The sequence below is a fragment of the Lissotriton vulgaris genome, chromosome 4_1 (assembly GCF_964263255.1).
Source record: "Lissotriton vulgaris chromosome 4_1, aLisVul1.2, whole genome shotgun sequence".
In the NCBI taxonomy this organism is placed as follows: Eukaryota; Metazoa; Chordata; class Amphibia; order Caudata; family Salamandridae; genus Lissotriton; species Lissotriton vulgaris.
Window position 1 is genome coordinate 542,254,101 of NC_141691.1, and position 23,482 is coordinate 542,277,582.

Here is a 23,482-nt window from a genome sequence, read left to right on the forward strand (position 1 = left end):
AGGCCAAAGCAGGAATATCTAAAATGACACAAAATCTGTCAGGGTCAGGGCAATCATCAGGGTCAGGGTAGTTGTCGTTCAGGATAACTCGCACTCCCTCTGGGGCGCAGCGTATTGTCGCCCGGAAATACTTAAGCAAATCAATGCCCAGGATGTTGTCGGGGGTATGGGGTGATAACAAAAATTGCCCAAAACTAAAGTACTTGTCAATGCATAATGCAAGGGGCTTGGACAATGGGCTGGGGGAGGGTGTGCCATCAAACCCTACACACGTAATCATTTCGCCAGACAGGGGAGCCCTCGGAACCAAATTTTTCGACAGCGCGCTACGAGTAGCTCCTGTGTCGACTAGAAACTGATCAGTAGAACCCAAAATACCCGCTGTTACATATGGACCTTGCTGATCTACTGGCACTTCAACTGATTCCTTACCCCATCCTACGCAATCCTATGCATGCACATAATCCTGATGTTCCACATTCTCTCCTTCCAAAATCTGATATTGATTCCGTCTATCAAACGTATTCCGTTCGTCCTGGCCACGGCCCCTCTCCTCTACCTGCCTACGATCACCTCCGCCACCTCTCGTTCCAGTATAACCTCCTCTTGACCTACCACTGCCTCGACCACGCTGACTACGCTGTTCACGAAGTACCGGACAATCTTCGGCCCAATGCCCAAACTCCTTACAATAAGCACACTGATCCTCCGCAATATCCGTACGACCATACGATGCGTTACCTCCACCTCGTCTACCTCTCTCATTCCCTCTACCCTGTGTTCCCCGAACCTGCACCAACATCACCTTCGTTTTCAATTCCTTCGTCTTTTTCTCTACACTTTCTTTAGCCTCCACTTCCTGCCGCTCATAATACTGAGCCATAGTTAACAAGGACGCAGGGGTCGCCGTGGCCCAGGAACTCTCACTCGACTTCAATCGCTTTGCAATCTCTGGTAGGAGATTAGCCACATACTTATCTACAAACAAATGCCGACCCGTATCGTCAGTTAAAGATTGACCACTGTAATCATGAAATGCCTCCTCGAAGCGTGTAAAGAAATCTGAGACCGTTTCATCGGGTTTCTGCTTGCACGACGTTAACATGGTCCAATCAATCTTTTTGGATGGAACAAGCGTTTTTAATTTATGCAAGATGGCTGCCGGGAGATCTAGGATTAGCTGACAAGGCTTACATGCTGGTTCTCTATCTAAATCTGCAGCATTTATATCTTTCCATGTCCCCCCCAAAATCGTTTCGTCATTAGTTTTACGAATTTGCCTCCACATATCAGGTGGTAAAATTAGCCCAAAAAACAAATCTATATCTACAAGAGTCATCACACAAGACGATATAGCCCCCTCCACCCCTTCATAAAATGCCGCCGGATTCTTCCGAAGATCAGGTAAAGAATTTTTCAAAGCCATCACATCTGCTCTATTCCATGGCGTATATACCCAATTATACACAAAATACCCTTTTGCATCCTTCGACAACTTGTCGTCATCCGTACCTTCCCCTTTTGGTGGAACATACAAAGGCGCAGCTTCACGCATAGGCATAACATGCAACGCAGAACTCTTATCTGAACCACGGAGAGAACACCCTCTGGCCTGCCCATCATGCTCCGATTCAGACTCCTTTTGTTTCCTTTTCCGCTCCTCCCGCAATCGAGTTGTCTCATCCCGCAGCTTGATCAATTGCGCAAACAGGTCATCAACATCTGAAAGATCAAAATCACCTTTAGTCAAATTTTCACGATATACCGACAACGCTTTGGGCTCTAACGTATCAGAAAGGTCACGATATGCGCTCACAACCTCATCAGCCAAGGAAGACAAAAAATACATCAATTCGAGATCCGTCCACCCTCCTTTTTCTGATACCAATTGATCCTGAGTAACAGTACGCTTATTCACTTTACGAGCCCAACTACGTAGATGAGAGGACCTTTCCGCAGTAAACCTGAGAGCGGATACACCCTTCTTGCCCGACTTATCCTGTCCGTCATCATCAGAATCCACAGCTGGAGCCGTCGGCGTAACATACGGAGGCGGTGACCGATCTAACAAAGAGAAATCATCAATTTCATTATTAAGGACAGGATAAAGTGGTCGACGAATAGGAAACTGACCAGTAGTTTGCAAATTACGTTCCCGTTCCTCCCTTTCTTTCTTCTCCTGAACCTCCTTTTCCTCAAGCTGTAAAGCCTTATCCCGAACAGCCTTGCGCTGCTCTTTGTCCGCCAAGGCAACCTCACGCTTCATTCGCTCACGCGCCGCTTTCTCCCACATTCGCACACAATCAAACATGTTTTGTCTAGACCTGCGTTGAAACATACATTGCTCTACAAATTGGATTTTACTCAAATCGTACGACCCGTGTAGGGGCCATTGCAATTCGGGATCGGCCTTGGTGTATTTATGCCATAATTTACTGTACATAATAGGGGGGAGGCCAAACTTGATATACATTTCCCTATTTGGAGTCCCCTCTGGGGGAGCCGGCTGTGATTCCGCTAACCTAATTGAGGTACCTTCTCCAAAACAACACATTCCTCGAAGTGTGCTAAAAACAGGCATGTTCGAAAAGTATCACGAAAGCGTGACACCAGACCAAATGGCACTTACAGTTCTCCACACGATTGTGCCGCTCAAGGGAAAAAACAAAGTTAGAGAAACATCTCTACATGCCTGCCTATGTGAAGTGCATTACACATATAAGTTCAAAGATCACAAATTCACAATGTTAGCTAACTCAAATCAAAGTTCATAGAATTCGGCAAGCGTCCTCACCGATCACAAAGCGCAAATTTTCAGTAAGCGTCCGAAGACTACCTTACCGAACACAAATCGTAGCACTTCAGTAAGCGTCCGAAGACTACCTTACCGAACACAAAGCTTACCAAATTCCCAAAGATCCAGGTTCCAACTGCCAAGGTCTTGTAAGCCAAATCAGCCAAACGGCACTTTCTCAGCGATGCGGACACTTCGAAAACTCAGTCGGAGACCGGCGCCACCTGGAAGGTCAGATCGGAAGGAAAGGAAAAAACACCGTGGCAGCCAAGACTCGGGTCACTCGTGGCAGCGCGCGCCCATGGCGGATTTCCAAGCCTTCGTCACGACCTCTCCTTCGGGCATCCGAGTCACCGATGAGTCCCTTCGTGGTCGCCAATTGAAGTATTTCGGGGTTCCCAAGGCCTACACGCTCCAGAGATTACCCACTTACACAAGAACTGTTGGCACGGAAACTGTAAGATGCAAAGAACAAGTTTATTAAAACCCCATGGGGTGGTGGTACACTCAAACAGCACCCTTCGGTAATGCTAGAGGTATCACACCGAACACCGGTGTGACCCCGTTTATATACATTTTTGGGGCAATAAAAGATAGGCGGCACAAGTTAAGACACAGTTTTAGAGACATATATGGTCATGTTTTGGGATACTGCCAGCTCATTGGAGAGTTTCAAACCCACTGGTCAGTTAGCGGCACATTCCTGAAGGTTTACGGGTCAGTGAGAACTGCGCATGTGTGGCTTGACCAGTACTAAAAATAGCCTGTTGCTGGGCAGATGAGAGTGGTCAGTGGAACGGACAAAGGACTAAAGGGCACGTCGGCCACGAGGCCGCTCATGGTCTAAGATGGCCGCTGCAACATTCAAAATGGCGTTTATCGTATATAGCCAAGTTAAGGAGGACAATGTGTAGGTTCAGCTAATCGCTAATCCAAACGGGCCAATTACGACACTATTGACAAATCGAAATCTTTCAGGATATTCCCTTTCACCTTCCCTCTCCTAACCCCAGTTGTCTTTTTTAATGACAGTGTAAATATGTGAGGTTGAATTCCCAGACTGCTTTCCAGTGCAATGTTGGTTGAATTTTTTCCTTTTCCCACACATATTTTTGCATTAAAATCCTTTACCAGCAAAATTGTCCTTCCAGTATATTTATTCTTAATATCCTGCAGTAGTCCTCTTGTTTTTATGTCTATGATGCCATCCCGAACTGTCAGAGGTGGATAGACATTGACAACAATTAGTCGCATTATACTCCTCTTTGCTTTTGTGGGATCTCCTGGTACCCCAAAGCCTGTTAATGACCAGGAAATCCTCATGTTCTCTTACTATTTTCTCTGTCTTGACATTTGCCTTTACCGCAATCATAGTCATCAAGCCACTAACAGGGTGTCTAAATATCCCTTTTTGTCTCTATTGTATAACATTTATTGTCCTGGGATAACACATCCTCCCTTTGCCACATTCCTTGCAGGACGATGACAACACATTTCTTTTCTTTTAAAATGTTGTTTAAAACTCCCTATATTGTCTTAGCCCTGCAATATTTCAGGCTAGAATCATTAGGTGCTTATCATTGGGTATGAAGGGGTTTTCTAACTGGACTTTTGGGGGAAACTGCTGTCGCTGTCCAATTCCAATCTTGAAGTTGTTCCTAGACCAGGGTCAGTTTTAGAGCTGGTGGTACCAGGTGCGACAATCATTTTTGGCACCCCCGCACCCTATGATAGCCTCCTTGGATTTCTCACTACCACCGGGCAAAGGTGCCCCTCATCTCTCCTATCATAAGTTAGTGCTAAACACAGTGTCCCCCCTCCCCCGAGGTCAGTGCCCCCCTCCCAGGTCAGTGCCCAGTGCGACCGCACCCGTAACACTGCCCTAAAGCGTGCCCTGTCTTAGACTCCAGTTAACTGCTCTTTACTTGAATACATACTTCTATCATTCCCTATTTTGTTTCTAAGTAGTGCTCTTTTATTCTACTTTCAGAATTAATTTTCTCAGAATATAATGTATCTGTTACTACTATTGCATTGGGCTTACTTTGCTGGTAGTGACCAATATTGTCCCAGTCCTGCCAAGAGCCATTTATCCGTTCTATACCTTTATGTAGGTTTTCATACACATTATATACTAGGCATCTTAACCAATAACTGTTAGGACTAAATCAACAAATATTCTTGAGTGGAACCATACTACTGTTGGACCCTGTTGATCCGTACATCCCATGTCAATTTTCGGGATATGCTGCAAGCCCCAGCATTATACCACAACCATGAAGATTGGGATAAGGACTCGCCTTATCACGTTACACCCATAAGGTCCACCCCACAAGTGCAACCACACTACCCTATTAAATATAAAGCCAAGGCTCCGGTGAAAGAGATCCTCTCACAGTTAAAGTACCAGGAAATAGTAGCACCATGTGTATCTCCTATGAATAATCCCTTGTTTCTGGTTGCTAAACTGGATCACTCTTATCTTATAGTCTTAGACTATAGACATTTAAACAGTTATATAAGCAGATTTGTAATTCAAAGTTCACACAGTACGGCTCGAATGAACAATATAGTCCATCAAAAATACAAAACTCCTTGGATGTTTCCAAAAGTTCCTTCTTCCAAAACATAGCTTCTAAAAGAGGGACATTAAACCGCTTTCTCCACCCTTAGCTCTCAATGCCAGTTTTTCCAGATCACTCACGGGTAGAAGAGCAGTTCTGGATTGTTTGCTGCCAGTGTGATGTCAATCTAAATGATATTCACTCAGGAGCATTGTCCTATGGTAATGACATATATCAAATGGATGATGATCTATACACACATGTACCCAAAGTAGATCTCATTGTATCGGGATTTGCTGAACATGGCTAAAAATGTAATTTAAAAAAGCATAAATTGCCATTCTCAGTGTCCTTTTCTGCGATATGAGTTAACAAATGAGGGGAAAAGCCTGATTCCACATTTCCTCGAGAAATGTTCTCACCTACAACCACCAAACACACTTAAAATATTGCAATCCTTAATAGCATTCTTTAACTTAGGCAGAACTTACAGACCAAATTAAGCACAAAGAGTTTGTATGATTTAATTTGCCCTGATTTTTCCAACACACATTGGACATCAGAACATATACAAATACTCAGATCACTACAAACTGACATGCTTGCATCAAGACCCTTACGCACCTGTCAATAAAACAGACTGCCGATAGCAAATATATCGCATTGATACTTTAATGCAGAAATGCGTTTTGAATATACTGAAAAAATACTGATTTCAGTTCAAATGACTGTCATAAAAGAAAGACCACTGGCTCAAAGGAAATGCATATTTGTTGTCACTCCCATCCCATCCTTAGAGACTGTCACCAAGGCCAGCGTCCCTAAAGCAAAAGACTTACATCCACGTAGGTTACAATGGGCCACTTCCCTGATGGCTACTGTTGTAGAATATGTCTTTGAGCTGACATTAAAAACCCAATCTGAACATGAATACCCCCATACCCAGTAACATATTGCTTCTTGAACAGTATGAACATATATATATATGTGACTTATACAATATATACACTAATGACTTGCTCTATAGACAATTTATACAAATATATACAAAGTTGATTTTCAAAGAAAGGCAGTCCACTAATGCGAATTTGCAGAATCCCATGCGCTGCTAGTCAATTTGGGTTTCTAGAGTATTGGGGCCGATTGAAGTGATGTCGACAATTAATCAGCCTAATCACAGCGTCTCCGAAAGCAGCCCAGAATCGTATGGACAGCTTCATTTACCTTTTCTGATTTGATGACACCAGTATACTACAATCTAGTCCAGGTGACTCAGCAACACTTGAACTTGAGGACTGTCGTGCTTGTCACACCCGTCTTGAGAAAGACCCGCTGCGACCTCAATTAGCCAGGCACGCCAAGGGTCGAAACGTCGACATCACTTCAATTGGCCCCAATACTCCAGAAACCCAAATTGACTAGTAGCGCATGGGATTCTGCAAATTCGTATTAGTGGATGGCCTTTCTTTGAAAATCAACTTTGTATATATTTGTATAAATTGTCTATAGAGCAAGTCATTAGTGTATATATTGTATAAGTCACATGAGCACTATTCTTTTTTGTCACATGTTGCACTTTTCTACTATGACAGTCGTTTATGATTTACTATGAATGCATCTTGAAAATACAAAGATATAAATAGTTATATACAGGTTTTCTCTTTTCTTTTCATTTACTGTAAGAAATTGTTTTGAATTCCTTGTCAGAGGGAGGAGGGATCTCTTCACACAAAGAGGATTAACAAATCAGTTGTTTCACTACCCGACAAAACCAAATTTTTTCTTTAATCATAATTCACCCAGGTTCTGAGGGACACAGGGTCAACCCCATTTTTCTTGAAATAGTACTACATAGTAGGCAATGATGACTCCTGGATAATTAAATATTTCCTCTTGCTACCTCACAAGAATATCCACTACAAATGTTAAGTAACACTATTGCAGTTTCCTCTTTGCTGGGGAGGGTGGAGACCGAACTGTTGCTTATTCCTGTTCTGGCTACAAATACAAGCAATGCATCAGATGTGAGTGTAACACCTCCTTCTACTACTTCTAACAACAAAGTTGTTCATGATAAACCACCAATGCAGGTGTATACCAGTTCTCTTCTTCCAACTACAGCTACTGTTTTCAACAGACTTCTTTTGACTATTTTGTGGATGTTGATGACTTTTCTTCTGATTCCTCTAACACTTCACTGCATCGATTCCCTGACATTATTCTTTGGTTGAAACACACTTATCTGGTTCCTCCGTGGATTTACCTTTGGATTGTCATTTAAAATATCTTTCTCTCCTATCAGAAGACATGGATTTGCAAGATTTCTTATTGGGTCCTAAGTCTCCTTGTCCTAAAAGATTTATTTATGTTCCTATAATGAGATTTGGAAGTTATCACAAATGGAGGCTGATTCACATTTAAGGCAAATTTATCAAACTTGAAAAAATGCTTGCTGTTGCTGATAATAGCATGAATAGGCTGTCAACTTGTATTTACAGTACAAAATACATTGTATCATCTGGAATTGATATTATGAAAAATTATTGACTTCGTTATATTATGGACAGAGTCAGCTTAGGTCAATTATGCAATTCAGCGCCAAAAGCGTGCGTTGGTGCCTTTTGAACACAACACAGTTATCCTGCCTTTTAATTTAACATGCAGGCAATGATTGATGGCTAAGAAGAACACCACTTATGCAATGTTAGACATCGAGAAGTTTGAACACTTTCCTTTTGCAGGAGCAGAAATGCCATCAGCTGTATGGTTAATACATGGAGTGATCTCATTGCCAATTTCAATGTTTCAATTCACATCTTGGATGAAATATTTTCCAGGGGGCAGAAATGAGGCGAGTTTCATCCACAAATTGTAGTCATTACCCTGGGATTACTGATGTGTCACAGGTGAGCAAAATGTGTTCCTTAGTGGAAAAAATATGAATATTTGCTTGGCCTCTCACTTATTTGTAATCACATAACAGTGCACAGGGCATGTAATGGTTCTATGTCAAATTTAGCTTCAGGGAATATAAGCTTTTTCAATTTGTCCAGTTAATAAGTTACTTTCAAATGGAAGTAATTTGATGTTCAGCAATCAAGATTGCTGTGGGATGAGAGCAGGTGTCCCATATGTGAATTTGGTCTCCCAGATAGTAAAATGTTGCAACTCTTTGCTCTTTCCTCCAACTCACATTTCTTCGGTGCTTAGCTTGGTGCCTTCCATTCTGACTTTCAAGGTCAATTCTAACAAACTGAGCAGCCTGAAAGATTTAATGTTCCAGAAGGACGTGGCACTTACATCTGACTATGAAACCTTTGAACTGCAAATCGCAAAGTTGCCTCCCTAAGCATTTTGGTGAGCTTGTACATCGCATTTTTAATGCTTCCAACACCGCTGTTGTGGTGCACATTTTTAAGGTGATAGAGTTTGTTTTTTTGAGCACGTTTCAGACTATTTTTGGGGTGACCATCCATCATTCATTCTATATTTTCCAGTGTTTTTGGAAGCATAACACTTGTGTTATTCTTAAGCTGAGTTTTTTTGGTCCTATTTTTGAAATAGATGTTCCATTTAAAGGCCAAATATTGACGGATCTACCACCCGTCCAGCTGAGTTTTGAGTGCTTCGTTGAGTTGATGGAGTCTGGCTGACGTATTTAGTAGTGTGCTGGCTCTGTTGGCTCCATCACTGTCAAGCTGGGGTATACTACAGATCCTATTTAGATGTCTGGCACTGTCATAGGGACGGCTTGCTGATGGAGTGAGTCCCTGGTGGAGTCAAGACTGGTAAGTACAACTTATGTTTATGTCAATACACATATATGTTGTATTTGCCTAAAAAACATATGTAGGTAATGTGTTATGGCCCTTTTTGTTACATATTGCGTGCCACACAAATAACATACACTCACTATTGTATGCACACATACAGGCACCACAAGCACAATGCCCCCAAGTACCACAACAACAATATTATTTTTAAGTGTCAATAGAGGTGTTTTAATTTCACCTGGATAAGTTGGAAAATGAACACAACTACATTGCACATAGGAAAAAATTGTATGTGAGAGCACTGCAAATATACACAAGGTAACAGAAATCATTAACACATGATTCATAGTAAGACAATTGTAAAGGGGCTTACCTTAGATCCCCGCGACAACTGAGTCTGTTGGCATTGTGGTGGAGTCGGAGCTGCAAAGAAGGGACCTGGATGAAGGGGTTCAAGTTGGAAATGGAAGTGAAAAACAGAAAAAGGGCACATTTTTACCTCATTACTTTTGATTCCATAAATTCAAAGTAGGAGGTATTCCTGGCCAAAGTTGCCTCAATGGAAAGACAAATCGCGATTAGCTAAGTGGCCATCTTGGCTGGACTCCCTTCGACAGCTCCTTCTGCCTATGAAGCAGTTGATGCAGGTGAGAATACCTGGCAGAGTCGGCGGGACTATGGTGGTCTTTTGTCCATGGACCTACCAATACTTAAATCGAGCAGGGGAACCACCAAGTAGGCGGGCAGTAAATCCATCAACAAAGTGAAGGCCTTAAGTGTTAACTGGTCCCTGTGCTGTCGACCTGTGTGGTTTACCTGCATGCAGCCTGTGTTCCGCTGTCTGTGGTGCCCTTTTGAGGGTGCACACGACGTCTGCCTTGCAATGCAAAGGGTACCATCTATGGGCATAAATCTGATTGGGAGTCCGATGAGGACCCATTCCTGGAGTTGGTCCCATGGGAATGTCAATTCTGCAGGATGCTTTCTATGCACCATCTTTCTCCTTGCATGTGAATGTTGTGGTTCCTGAGTTCATGGAAATGGGCTATCTCAATGCGGGTGCACTGTAGGACGACATGCCTTCAGATGATGATGACCACTTTTGTTCTTTGAACCTGATAAACATATCTGCAACATTGTGATTTTGGATGACATCTTTGGAGTTTCCTTTGAGTTGTTTTTAAAGTGTAGTGTTTTTATATTTACTTTTAATTTTGCGTATTTTTATATTATTTCTGTTCACTTAGCTTGAGAACATGACCATTGTTACTATATGTTTTGTTGTTATTATGTGGTGAGGGGTTGGTGATTTCCCTCCTGGGCTCACCATGGTTCCCCACTTAGTTTTACATTTTAGACATTTTAGGTTGACATCATTTTAACAAGGTTATATTTTACATGTTTTTCTTGTATTTCTAAGTACAAGGGTAGAACACAAAACAAGATATTATGGTGCTTATGTTGTCCACTCTGAGACAGCTTCTAAGATCTAGGCACATTATTACATCAGAGCTGTATCTCTAACACAGTGATTTTATTATAGAAACTGTCCCCTATCCTTTTGGAGGGCAGAGATGAACATTCTGGTCTACCCCGTCCTGGGACAAATTGCTGTGTTCAGAATGCAGCCCTGCAATCAATGATCTTCTATCCTACAGAAAGGGATTGACAATCCACTTCAGGCCAATCATCTGGCCATGGTATCCAGATATAGGGGGTTCAGGACAACCTAAGAGATCATGCAGACTGTACACCCACTATGTTCTCAGATGAAGGGTAGTGATAGAGAGAAATACAGATATAGCACTAATACTGCCATGGTTGGAATGTTCATTCTTTTCTCCATGTTCAAATAAGTTGGTTACTTTGCTTAGTTTTACCACAGGATTATAATAGTTTCAATAAATGCATTGAAAACTCTCTTCATATCTTTCTTGTGTTTTACCATGATCATGCATAAGTAAACAGCAAAAGGGTACGATTCGATTGAGGACAGGGTTTTTTAAAGTGAGGGAAATACTGGGCGCACTGCTCACGGTTAAAGCGCAGAAAGTGACGATGCTGGTATGTTGACAATAGGTGCAGACTGGTGAGGGGAGAAGCCCTATAACCCCTCCAAGAGCGTGTTGTGAGAAACACACGCTACACAAGGTAAACAAAAAACCTGTTGCACTCTAAATTATGAATGTACAGAAAATGGGTGTCTCAATGGACACTTAAAAGTTCAAATTTCCGACGTTGGATAAAAGACCACCAGTAGTTCGGCTCCTCTTTTAACACTGGAATGAGGGTACGGTGTTGTGTTCATCCACTACATTTTATTTGCTCTTTGTCACAATATTCACTCTTACCCAGCACCTGCACAAAATGAGATCACCAAAGCAATCGTGATGTACATTGTCATGCTACCATGCACTTCATCTGGTTTATTTTGTATCCTCCCCAGCCATGAGGAGTCGCAGAATTATTGTATTCCTTTGCGACGAAACACGTGTCGGCTGGCCATTTAAACACAATAAAAGAGGAGCCGAACTACTGGTGGTCTTTTATCCAACGTCGGAAATTTGAACTTTTAAGTGTCCATTGAGACACCCATTTTCTGTACTTTCATAATTTAGAATGCAACAGGTTTTTTGTTTAAACAGCAAAAGGGGTCAAATCTGTTTTCTCGATTCCCTAGGCAATCAAAAAGTCTTGTTTGATGTTGCCAAAATCATCTGATACCCTGGTTTGTCTAGGGGTTCCAGGGAGGCATTATGAGATAGTCAAGAATTGGTATGATAGTTTCTGGTGGTGTAAATGGACTCAGTCCCTGCCTTCTGAAGTTCTCTCATCCTAATAAACAGTCCTACATTTTCTAGTGGGAATTGTATAACACCTCACCCTCAGGCTTTGGGATAGATTCTAAAACTGTTCTTATCTCCAGAGGCACTTGCTAGGGATGCCCACTCTAACTCTACCTTTATGAATTATATGTGGATCCTTTCATTTAAATGCTCATTGAACAATGAGATATTGATCCAATTAGATTACCAAAGAATGAAACAAAGAAATGGTTTATGCCAATGATGCTCTATTAATTTTTCCAATCTCAAACAAATACTAGCAACAGTCTCCAGAATTTTGTCACATCATAGGATATTGACCTAATCTGGGGAAAATGGAGAATATTTATGTGGGTTTCTTCAAAACAAATTTTGGATACACTTTCTCTAGTATGAAATTCTCATGAATTATCCCGGATGTTACAAAAGTGGGAAAGGCTGCAAATCTTAATTTAGGCAGAAGTTAATTATGCGAAATTACTAAAATTATACCATTAGCCACTTTGCTTAATTGCTCACTATTGATGATCAAATTTAAGACAAATATGCCATTCACTTTATAAATTAAAGCAAATACATTTGAACAACAGAATACCATTGCTGCCAGTCACCTTGCATTTGTTTTTTGTACTTTTTTTTAGTAAAATGCATTCACGAGTCAAAAATTGATGCAGGGCTGGATTTTCGAATTGAATGTTAAAGTTGGATTTTTATTAAATATATGGGACATGTAACTTGGAGAAAGTTAATTTTACCCTGCCTGCTGCTGCTGGAGGCTAACTTGCATTCACTTTCATAGTTGTGGCTTGGCCTGAATTAGGTGTGAAGCTTGTTCACAGTCTCAGCTCCAAGGAGCTCCGAAGGTCTAGACCTGCTCTCCCTTGTACCGAAGACAAAGAAGTGAACTCCAAGGGTCAGTTGGCTGAACTCCTTTGTGGCTGTAGGTACAGAGAAAGCTGCCAGAGGTCTTTTCCCTATAATTCCCAGCTGAATAGTGGCAACTAGAACTTGGACTGGACTTTGATGGTGGCCTCTGCCTGGTAGCCTAAGGATCTCAAGTCCACCCCCCACCCCGCCCCCACCTGTATCCTGGGGAAACTAGAAGTGCAGTTCTGTGGTTGCTTGGGAAAAAAGAAAAGGGGACCTACCTCAATAACTACTTGATCAGCAGTTTCACAGCATCAGATTGAATTTCAGATTTGTCCCCATGAGAGGCTCCTGCATGTCTGAAAAAATGACAAAATTACTCTCTGTTTTTCAAGCCAAAAATCTCAAAAGTTCCAGAGACTTAACCGGACCAACCTATGGCAGCTATTGGATCAGCAAATTATACGGCATCATCTATATGGAATGGAATGGAATGGAATGGAATAGGTTTTTGTAGAGCGCGATAGCTACCCGCAGGCGTCCTAGCGCTAAGTAACTGAATACGGGAGTGTGGGGCAGGTCGGGATTTATCTGCTGAAGAAAAAGGTCTTTAATTTTCTTCGGAAGAGCAGGATGTTTGGTTCTGAACGGATCGAAAGTGGAAGAGAGTTCCACAGCCTTGCCGCGTTAGTAGAGAACATTCTGCCTCCACTTCTTTCTTTTTTGTATCTGGGCATAACGACTTGGAAGGCATGGGTCGACCTTAGCTGCCTATTGGGAAGGTAGGGGGTAATCAGTGTGTGGTTGAGGATTGCTCCTTTCCTCCAGTAGGCACGGTGAGCGATGCACATGCTTTTAAAGTTGACTCTATCTTTTACTGGCAGCCAGTGAAGTGTTCTTAATTCATTTTTCACTGATTGCCGGCGGGGAATGCGCAGGAGAGTGCGGGCAGCACAGTTTTGGATAACCTGCAGTTTTTTCAAGGAGGATTCAGGAGCACCTAGGTATAGGGCATTACCAAAATCCAGTCGGGACAGGATAAGACCCTGGACCATGATCTGTCTGGCCTTGAAAGGGAGAAGTGGTAAGATTTTTCGAATGAGCCTCATAATGCTCATGCAGGTGGCTGCTAGTTTGGTTGCCTGGTGGCCGAAAGTTAATGCACTATCCAGCCAGATGCCCAGGCTCTTGATGGTATCCCTGGCTGGGGGGGCTGGGCCTAGTGCTGGTGGCCACAGAGAGTCAATAGATTTTTGGGGGGAGTTGCCTAGCACCATTATATTAGCACCACTATATTGCAGATTTATCCCATGGGAAGACCTTTTTTTTCTTTAAAAAAAATAACAATGATCTTTCTTGATTCAGGTCTTTGAAACTGTTTAGAACTTTTAGACTTCCAGATTTTATAGAAACCAATCCCCTTGGAGAATGCAATCAGGACTCCATCATGGCTGGTCTCAAAGTGTGTCTAGGTCCCAGTCTCCTGCAATTATTGACTACAATCGCAACTTATTTCACTTAAACAATTGATATAACTGGTTTCCCTTATTTGAATTTTGTTGTTTTGGGATCATTATGTTCACAATATTTTTCTCTCAGTTTCTAATTCAGTTTGGGATTTTTGTTGCTTGGAATTTTGACATTATTACTTTTTTGTTCAGCATACATATTTTAGACACTGCCTTCAGTTAAGCCTGTCAGCTGCATTCCATAAATTCCAGGGTGTTGAGCTTAGATTCATTTAGTAATTGTAAGGGTTCAAACTAGCAAGAAATGTGAAGATTTCTTGAAGTGCACTGTCACCACCCCAAATAATATCCAATTGCCTACATCAATAAGAGAATGTGGAAAACATATTAAAATTCATGATTAGTTTACATCAAACTAGGCCACAAGTTCCACACGCTTATCGCTTAATATCCATATGGGCCTGCCACACAGCCCCTACAAAAACTCAAGGCCATCCAACAATAAACAAAGAAAATGAAAAGAAATAAAAAATGATGGTGCCGGCCCTTCCTCTGTTAAACAAACATTTTGCAAAGTACTACACTGAAATGACCTGATTATTGTAAAAATTCCAAGAGCGCACAATGCAACAGAGATTGCACACTAGGGATGCGTGCTGCTTTACCCTAGAATCCAAATCCAAACTGAACAAGTCCTCAACAAAGAACATAGCGGAATCTTGAAAACATGAAAAGAAAGTTGAAACTTTATGTATAGTAGTCTCTTTCTCCATGCCACTTCCATCGTAAAATAAAAAGCAAGATTCATTTTGAGCTCAAAACCACTTGAAATTAATTTTTAGTAGATAATAGATGTTCAGTGTTAAAAAGAAATCAGTCTCTTACATTATGAAAATCATTCTAGCATTGTTCCTTTGTTACTACAATAGATTCTTTATTCAAAATAAATCTTTTATTCATGATATGGCGCATTGGCATAATATCGGTCAATAATCGTCAATAACAAAAAGTTAAAACAAGAGAAATTACAAGAGATTATGCTGCCAGTTAAGAAATGTTGCCCAGGTTTACGCCATACCCCACAGAAAGACTCACATCTCACATCTCTTACTAACACTCAGCATTACTCTGCATCCATAGATTGTAAATTCATTATACTAATATTGACATACTCTAACTTTCTTTTATATTGCCCTCGTATCAAGTGCAATAGTAGCAACAGCTGGAGCAGGAGGAGCCTTTTCTGTCACTAGGTACACCCTGCCACACATTGCTACCACTCACAGAGGTATGGCCCATTGTGTGTATCAAACAAATCAAAATAATTGTATGCCATTGTTGTACAATAACACTGACATTAAGATATATTTATTATAAATGTTGCTACAAAATACACTCAATAGATTTTGTAGTTAAATGTGTCCGTAGTATGCTTATCCCTAACATGTCTTCTTTCAAACTGAAGATCCTGTGTCAGCCACCACCACACCATATTCTATACCTACATGCAAGCCAATAAGTATATTAGCCACAAAAAAACAGATGGATGGCAGACTCTGGTAAGTCTTCAACAACATAAATTGGAATTTGCATAACCATATTTGTCTCTGTGTTAGTGTTAGGATATGTAACATAGTATTCTGTAAAATAGTACATTCCTTTTGTTTTGCATGTGTCAAAAAATAGTTTCTTCAGTGAACATATATGCAGAATGTCTCTCTCCTTATTTTCTGATGGGAGTCATTGCGCAGGTTCTATGATAACTATATGTATATGCTTTTATCGCCCACTATGTGCACCCATGAGCCCATTGCCTACTTTTTTCAGTTATAGTTTTTGGTGCCATGGCTAAGCCTCTCTCAGGTCATGTCAGTGTATGAATACAAACAACTTTAACTAGCTTGCTGCAGTCTTGAAGAGGTTTTTTGTTGTTTATGTATTGAGTATCATACATATTAAAATATAGACCAATACAATTTGTGTAAGGATAGTTCATAACTTTGTATATGTCTATCTTCACATCTTCAGTGATGCAACTGCCCCAGTGTTCATACTATTGCATCTTCAGATGACATCCGGAGCCATCCTTAAAGCAACAGTTTAACTCTCCACCACCAGTTTGCCACGTAAGTCTGTGTCCAGAAAACATGTACTACTATTGACATCCATTTGCAAATAATTTTTATCTTTTGTCATTTTTAACAAATGTCTTTCCACTGGCCAATTTTTCTATCCTAAAATTAAAATGATTATATGTATGAAACATTGATGATTCCTAGTGCCTTTATTGACACATATCAGACATTATGTTTGTTTACACATTTCAGTACACTTGTAGAAGGGACTGAAGAGTTAAATATTACAGAATGATTTCCCTACAATGCATACTTGCAGTGTAGTAATGGGAAGACAAAGAAGGGTTTAGTGTTCACAAGGTACCTCCTAAAGAATGGAGTCCTGTGATTTTGGGATTGAAAGAAAACTCAGCCACCCAAGGAAATGTATTTTACATCGATCTTGTGGCCCACCATTTTTGCTCTTGCTCCAATCCGTTGGATATTTAAACTCCATATCAATTCTTGTTCCACAATGTCTGGGGAGGATACAGTTTAAGATTTGGATGCCTGTTTGTTTCCTTTATACATTTCTTTATTAGCAGTTTTGTGCAGCTCGTACCATACTACTGGGGTGCCATAGTCCTTTAGGGACAGTAATGTTCAAAATGGTCATCATGTAATAGCGTATATGACCAAAGACATGAGAGTAATATACAAACAATGTGAAAAGCAGAAAGTTGGAAAATTTGAAGAGGGACATTTAACAGGTCAAAAAGTCAGGTCAAATAGTTGGTGGACAAAAGATATTTATTAGACTCAGCTTTCTCAGGGAAGTATGTTGCGTGCATAGTGAGTTCTCAATGGGGACCTTGCTAGCTTGGGCTTTATTTTCTAGAACTTAGTGACTGTTTTCAGCATTGACATTTTATTATATCAGGTGTCTCCAACTGGTCGATCGCGAGCTACCGGTAGCTCGCCAAGATCCTGTGAGTAGCTCTCACCGGTAGCATCTCAATTTAGTACCCATTAACATTGTTAAAATATTGAGGCTTTCCTTTAGGCAATGTTGCCCAGCCGTCACGCAAACCAGATGGTTAGATTGGCTTCCCTGAACTTAGCTGGGGTAGGGTGGGGCAGCCGAAGAGGATAACGTTGTTCCTACCTTGTTCATCCTTGTGCCACTTGCTTTTCAAACTCTAGCACCATGCTTTTCATCCTATGTGACATGTGCAGGAGTGGAGCAGCCATTGCGGGAAAGCATGCATATGGGCACACAGGGGCATATTATCAAGGGGGTTTATCTCCGCTTTTTTGGCTTTAAAAGCCAAGAAAGCGGAGATAAAATGATCTCCCTATTACCTTGCTGTCGCTAACACCAGTTAGCGACAGCTAATGGAGATAGCGGCCATCATGGGCCCCGCTTTGCATGTCAGTGATATTTATCACTAATGACATGCAAAGTGGGCGTGCCAAGATGATAGCGACTGTAAACAGTCACTAACATAGCTATCTCCTATTACCAACTTTTGGAGATATTCGCGCTAAGCGCGAATATCTCCAAAAGCTAACACCTGCCCCTGAGCAGTTCTTAGCCATGTTATCCAATGGTAGGTGGATAACATGTCTAAGAGCATTAGCTCGGTAATGCATGAATATTGCTGACTTTTCAGCGATATTCATGCATTTCGGCCGATTTTTATCGCTTAAGAGATAAACCTTGATAATAGCAAGGTTCCTAAGCGATAAAAATCACCGCAGCTCGGCGATAAAAATATTGCCGCTAAGCCAACATAGCGATAATTATCGCTAGTTGTTGGTAATATGCCCCACAGTATTGAACTGCTACCAGGACCATCGCCACCTACCTTTTTCTGCCTGTCATCTGTTAATGTGACTGGAGCTTCATGTATGGCAGCCCTGCGCTGACCTGGCCAGCTCAACTGACTCATAGTGAGTCCTTGTCCTAGCCTCATAGTTATATGGGTGTGAGGTGGCTCAGTAGAAGTCTAGGGCACACCAAACCATTAAAAAAAAGTAGTGAAACTCTGTCTTATTTTACTGATTAAAATAAAAATGTTTTAAGTGCTGGGGACTTCAGCTGATCTCAGATAGATGCTGCTATTTATTTTTCAATGTAACACTGCTTTATTTCAATGATTAAATGTAACCATTAAAATAAAGTAGTTTAATTTGTAAAAATAAATAAACAGCAGCATATTTTAGTCTCTCACAATTATATCGGTAACCTCTAGCCTGAAGACAAATTCCTTTAGATTTAGATGATGAACACATTTCTGTTTAGTATATCGCATTGTAAAAACCTTTGGTGGGGGAACAGGTAGTTGGACTAAGACTAGCTGTGCTCCAGATGGATTCAATCTTTTCATTTCTATCTGGGTTGAAGTCTGATGGTGAGGGGCGGGGACGAGAGTATGTCACATGATCGAAACTCAAAACTAGAAAAGCTGATATCAGCAGTTTCATCAGACAGTGAAAAAAGAATATTGGAGGCTTGTAGATAAAAGTGTTTCTTCTATCCTTCAACCTGGAGTACTATCAGAAGGTAACTCCAGCATGGCCATATTTTCTATTTGGCCAGCATACCGCTCTATAGCACTACAAAATCACCAGGGGTGAGATGGGAAGTTGGAGGTAGCCGCTGAGTGTCCTTGTCGGCAGACCTGTGGATTAGGAGTGAACCTGTTGCCAACTGTGTGGGACCAATGGTTGTTTTTTTAAACAGCTTTTTTATTGGTATTTTATAATGATGTAACATGGACAGTAAAATTATTAGTGTGACATACCTCTTTATTGAGTAACTTAGGCGAATCACACTTATCACCAAATATCATTATATGTTACGATTTTGAAGGGATAAGATATGGTTTGATAAGAAACATTGGACCTACTATGTCGCAGGGTTATATTGATTTTCATTTTATGTCACTATTTAGAGCTAAGTGCATCCAATTCTTCCAAAAGTGAGTCCATCTTTGCGACTCAGTAATATACAAGATGCAAAATAGTATCAAACTACAAAACAAACTAAAACCAAACAGTGGGCTGGCATGTGTATCATGTAATATTTCTGACAAGCAAGAATATGTACATAGTGTCAATTACATTATGTTGCAGGTAGGAGCAGCCGCTAGACAATGTTGGTGATGCCATCCCATACTCTGTAACTTTCATATACTGGGTATCCAATTAGCAGGCCTGCCATTCATGCATACATTTTTCAATACATTAAGGGGTTTGTTTACCAACACAACCTGCTGTATTACTTGTTGGTTGCCAAAGCTATTCAGGGGGCAGTTTTACATCTTTATTTAGGTCCTCAACTTTAGCCAATAGTTCCTCCCGTTCTTCTGACAAGGTATCTTTCTGATTCCCTTAACTTCTTCAAGGTGTAACAACTTAGGGGCTGATTACGATGCATTAGGAAACGGCTCTGACAGCCAGTCGGAGCCATGACTAACGCATCATAATCAGACAGTCGGATTCTTTTCTGACCAACACATTATGATGGTGTCGGTCGGAAAGGAATTCTACCGGTCTTTCCGACTGGCTTCTGATGGGTTTGGAGAGCCCGTCCGCCAGTCAGAATGATTTCAGTAATCCCAGGGGTGGATGTTTCTGCCCAAGTGATTAAAATGTCAGAATCTGACAGCCTTTCTGTGCTGGCCTTTCCTACAATGAGAGCCTGTCGGAAGTCGACTTTGGGGGCCCCAGCAGGGCCCCCATGGGTGCATGGCCTTCGATTGGAGGCCAATTTGATCCCTGCACCCATTGCCAGGCACCTTGAAGTGCCTGCCATGGGGTGCAGGGATGAACTGCACCTCTTCGTTTTACAATGAGAGCATGCATTCCAATCAGAATGCATGCTCCCATTGTAATGAATAGGAGTGCGACCGAACACTGTTCGGTCGCATCCTAATTGGTCGGTCGGGACTGCCCACAGGAGGTCGGTCGATCCCAGTACTGAAACAATGTCGGCTGGACTTAAGTCCACCCAACATCATAATTAGGCCCTTAGTTTCAGCTTCAGCCTCTTTTTAAAGCTCTAGTTGCCACCTCTTAGTGGGTGGGGCCACTTTGGTCTTCCATTTCCTGGCAATCATATGCTTTGCCACCATAAGAACAAGAGTTAGAAACCAGGAAATGATCTTGCCCGTCAGTTGGCAGAGGAACTGCAACAGTAGACAGCATTCAGGGTTATTTATATTCACACATCCAGTTTATTATTATAAGAACACTTGTAACCTGCGTCCAATATTCAAATATAACCAAGCAGTACCAGAACGTGCCAGACAGCAGTCCTACCTCTTGAACATCTCAGGTACTTTGATGTGATTGGAGGGTATATCTTATGTAGTGTGTTTGAGGGTAAATAGGCCCTGTGAAGGATGATACAGTTCAAACCACAGTATGGGCTCTGAAGAAATCTGGCTTATAGTCAATGAAGCTTAGTGTGTAGGGGGTCTCTCGTAAAAATGTGTAGTTGCTTGTCCTTTAGTTGCTCACATAGATTTTCACTGATCAGAAGTAGCTCTCACTACAGTAAAGGTTGTCAACCTCTGTATTATGTATTGCAATGTTTTATGCGGAAATACAATGTACATTTGTTAGAAATTGAGAAAAGAGTACAAGAAAGGAGTCCTCTCAATCTCTTCACAATGTAAGTGCTTGCTTAGTTTTGGCCCTCAGTGCCTCTTAAGTTCACCACATGATGACAGCAGATAGTGTCTGGATTTGCCATAAGTGTACAGATTCAAACTCTTCCGTTTTGGATGCAATGCTTCACAAAATCTTTCAGGTTTAAGACAAATGTAAATTAGACAAAATATGCCCTTCACTTTATTAACACTTTAATAACACCTAAGCTTATGGTCAATTAAGCTGAGTGTGCAGATCTCTCTGAAAAATGTGTGATTTGCTTGCCCTTTATAGTCCACAACAAATTTCACTGACCAGAAGTAGCTCTCACTACAGAAGAGGTTCGAGACTCCTGCTCTAACTATTAGAAAGAGATATTCTTCATTTATTTTTGTCAAGCACTTTCACAATATTATATCGGTTTCTGGGAAATTTTATTGTACAGTGAGATTTTATTTGTTTGGGAAAATGTTTCTACTACATTAAATTGATTGGAAAGTTTGTGCAGAAGTTTATTTATATGTTGATCTTTCATAGCTGAACTGCAAATAAGATTTATGACTTGATTTGACTCTGCAACAACAGCAAGAAAACATGAAACAATGTAAGCAAGTTCAAAACCACAATTTATTGAGCAATGTTTTATTTACAATGTACTTGCTGTACCTGATTTTCAAAGGTACTAAATCTAGGAGTGGCTCACAAGTTACTGGTTGTACAGAAAGCACTGAAGTGGTACACCACGGCCGTGTCACTGTAAACATAGATGGCCTATGCGCATTTTCCCACAAGGCACTGAAAAAGAAGCCAAACAAGTATTTAAAATCACACTGCTAACAGGTAACCGGCAGCCACAGAAAGATTATAAAGCATTAGAAAGTGCGAGGTAAGATTAGGGAGGATTACTGTACTGCACAGTTTAAAGTCCTTCAGATGTTCCTTTCTTAATAGCATACTGCGCTGTTGTTGAGCAAATTCAAGTCAATAGGATGTGGGTGTGTGTAAAAGCACTAGCTAGGTAAGACAACTGGAGAGCAGCCTCGCTTTGTGACAGCAGGTGATAGACCAAATTTAAAAAACGAGGACACTAATTTGAAAGCCTGTCAGCACAGCTAACACTTTATAAACCTTAAAATATATGTTTCTTTTTACTTTTTTCTACACTGACAGTTGTGATCTTTAAGCAGGTAATCCTTTTAATTTATATTCGTTCAGGTGATAGGCCCCATTGCTCTTTTATCTGGATTTGAATGTTCTGGGTATGAATACAAAAGTCCCACCATACCCGCTGTATGAATATTATAATTTCTATTTAGGTATTGCCTAAGCATGCATAATCCTCAACCTCTCAGTATCTATAAATGCACAACAGACACTTGCATGATCAGTGAGCCTGTACAATTAAGTGTAAGTAGAGTGAAAGGTATATTTTGTGTAACTTAAATTTGCCTTAAAACTGTTGGAACCCCTAATTATTGATTGACCGTTGCTGCAAGATTCTGGGAGGCACTAAATCCAACAAGCATTGGCATAGCCAATAATTCTCGCTTTTGGGACCTTATAAGTATTTTGTTATGCAGCACAATATCCTTGATGCAGAAACATCAACTGTTGCATGGCTAAACACTTATACAGGTCCAAAATCAAGACGTATTGGCTATGCCAATGCTTGTTGTTACTTTATATGTAACCAAGAAGACATTATGTACAACCGAACAATCCTATTAAAAAAGAATTAACATAAAAAAAGCCTTCTAGTTTTTTTGCCCTTGAAATGCTGGCAACTTTTTCCTGCCTGAACTAATGCTTATTTGGTACAGGTTTTTTTTGTTAATTGGGGGAAATGAACAAAAGGAGAGTGGAAGTTGGGAAGTAGTACCTGATTACAACATGACCAGCGGACGGACACTAGGGGAGAATCAACAGATTCAAAGGGCAGACTAGGGTGTTGCTGAGGTAGTATCGTGCTGGTGCAGGGTTTATGCTCAGGAGATGCTGAGGTGGTGCCGAGACAGTAGTGTGCTTGTGCAGAGGTGGTGGTCTGGTGATTCTGAGGTGGTGCGAGTGATGCTGAACTGGTGGGGCTGAGCTGGTGCTCAAGTGATGCTGAGTTGGTGCTGTGTTGATGCTGTACGGGTGTGGGGAAGTGGTGCTGTGCTGGTGTTGTGGTGGAGCTGTGCTGATGTTGAGGTGACGCTGTGCTGATGTTGAGGTGACGCTGTGTTGATGTTGAGGTGAGGATGTGCTGATGTTGCTTTGGCGATGCACTCAGGAAGTCACTGTCTCCCCCTGGGTACTGAGGGATTGACTGCATGCTCACTGTCTGCTTCCTGTATAGTCATGGAGGGTTCGCTTGATTACTCGTGATCGGGTACTCGCTGGAGCGGCACTTCACTATTCACAGGAAAAAATGAAGCGATTGATGCAGCATCCCGCCTTCAGGGCGCTATCTGAGGGAGGGACACCGAGTAGTACCG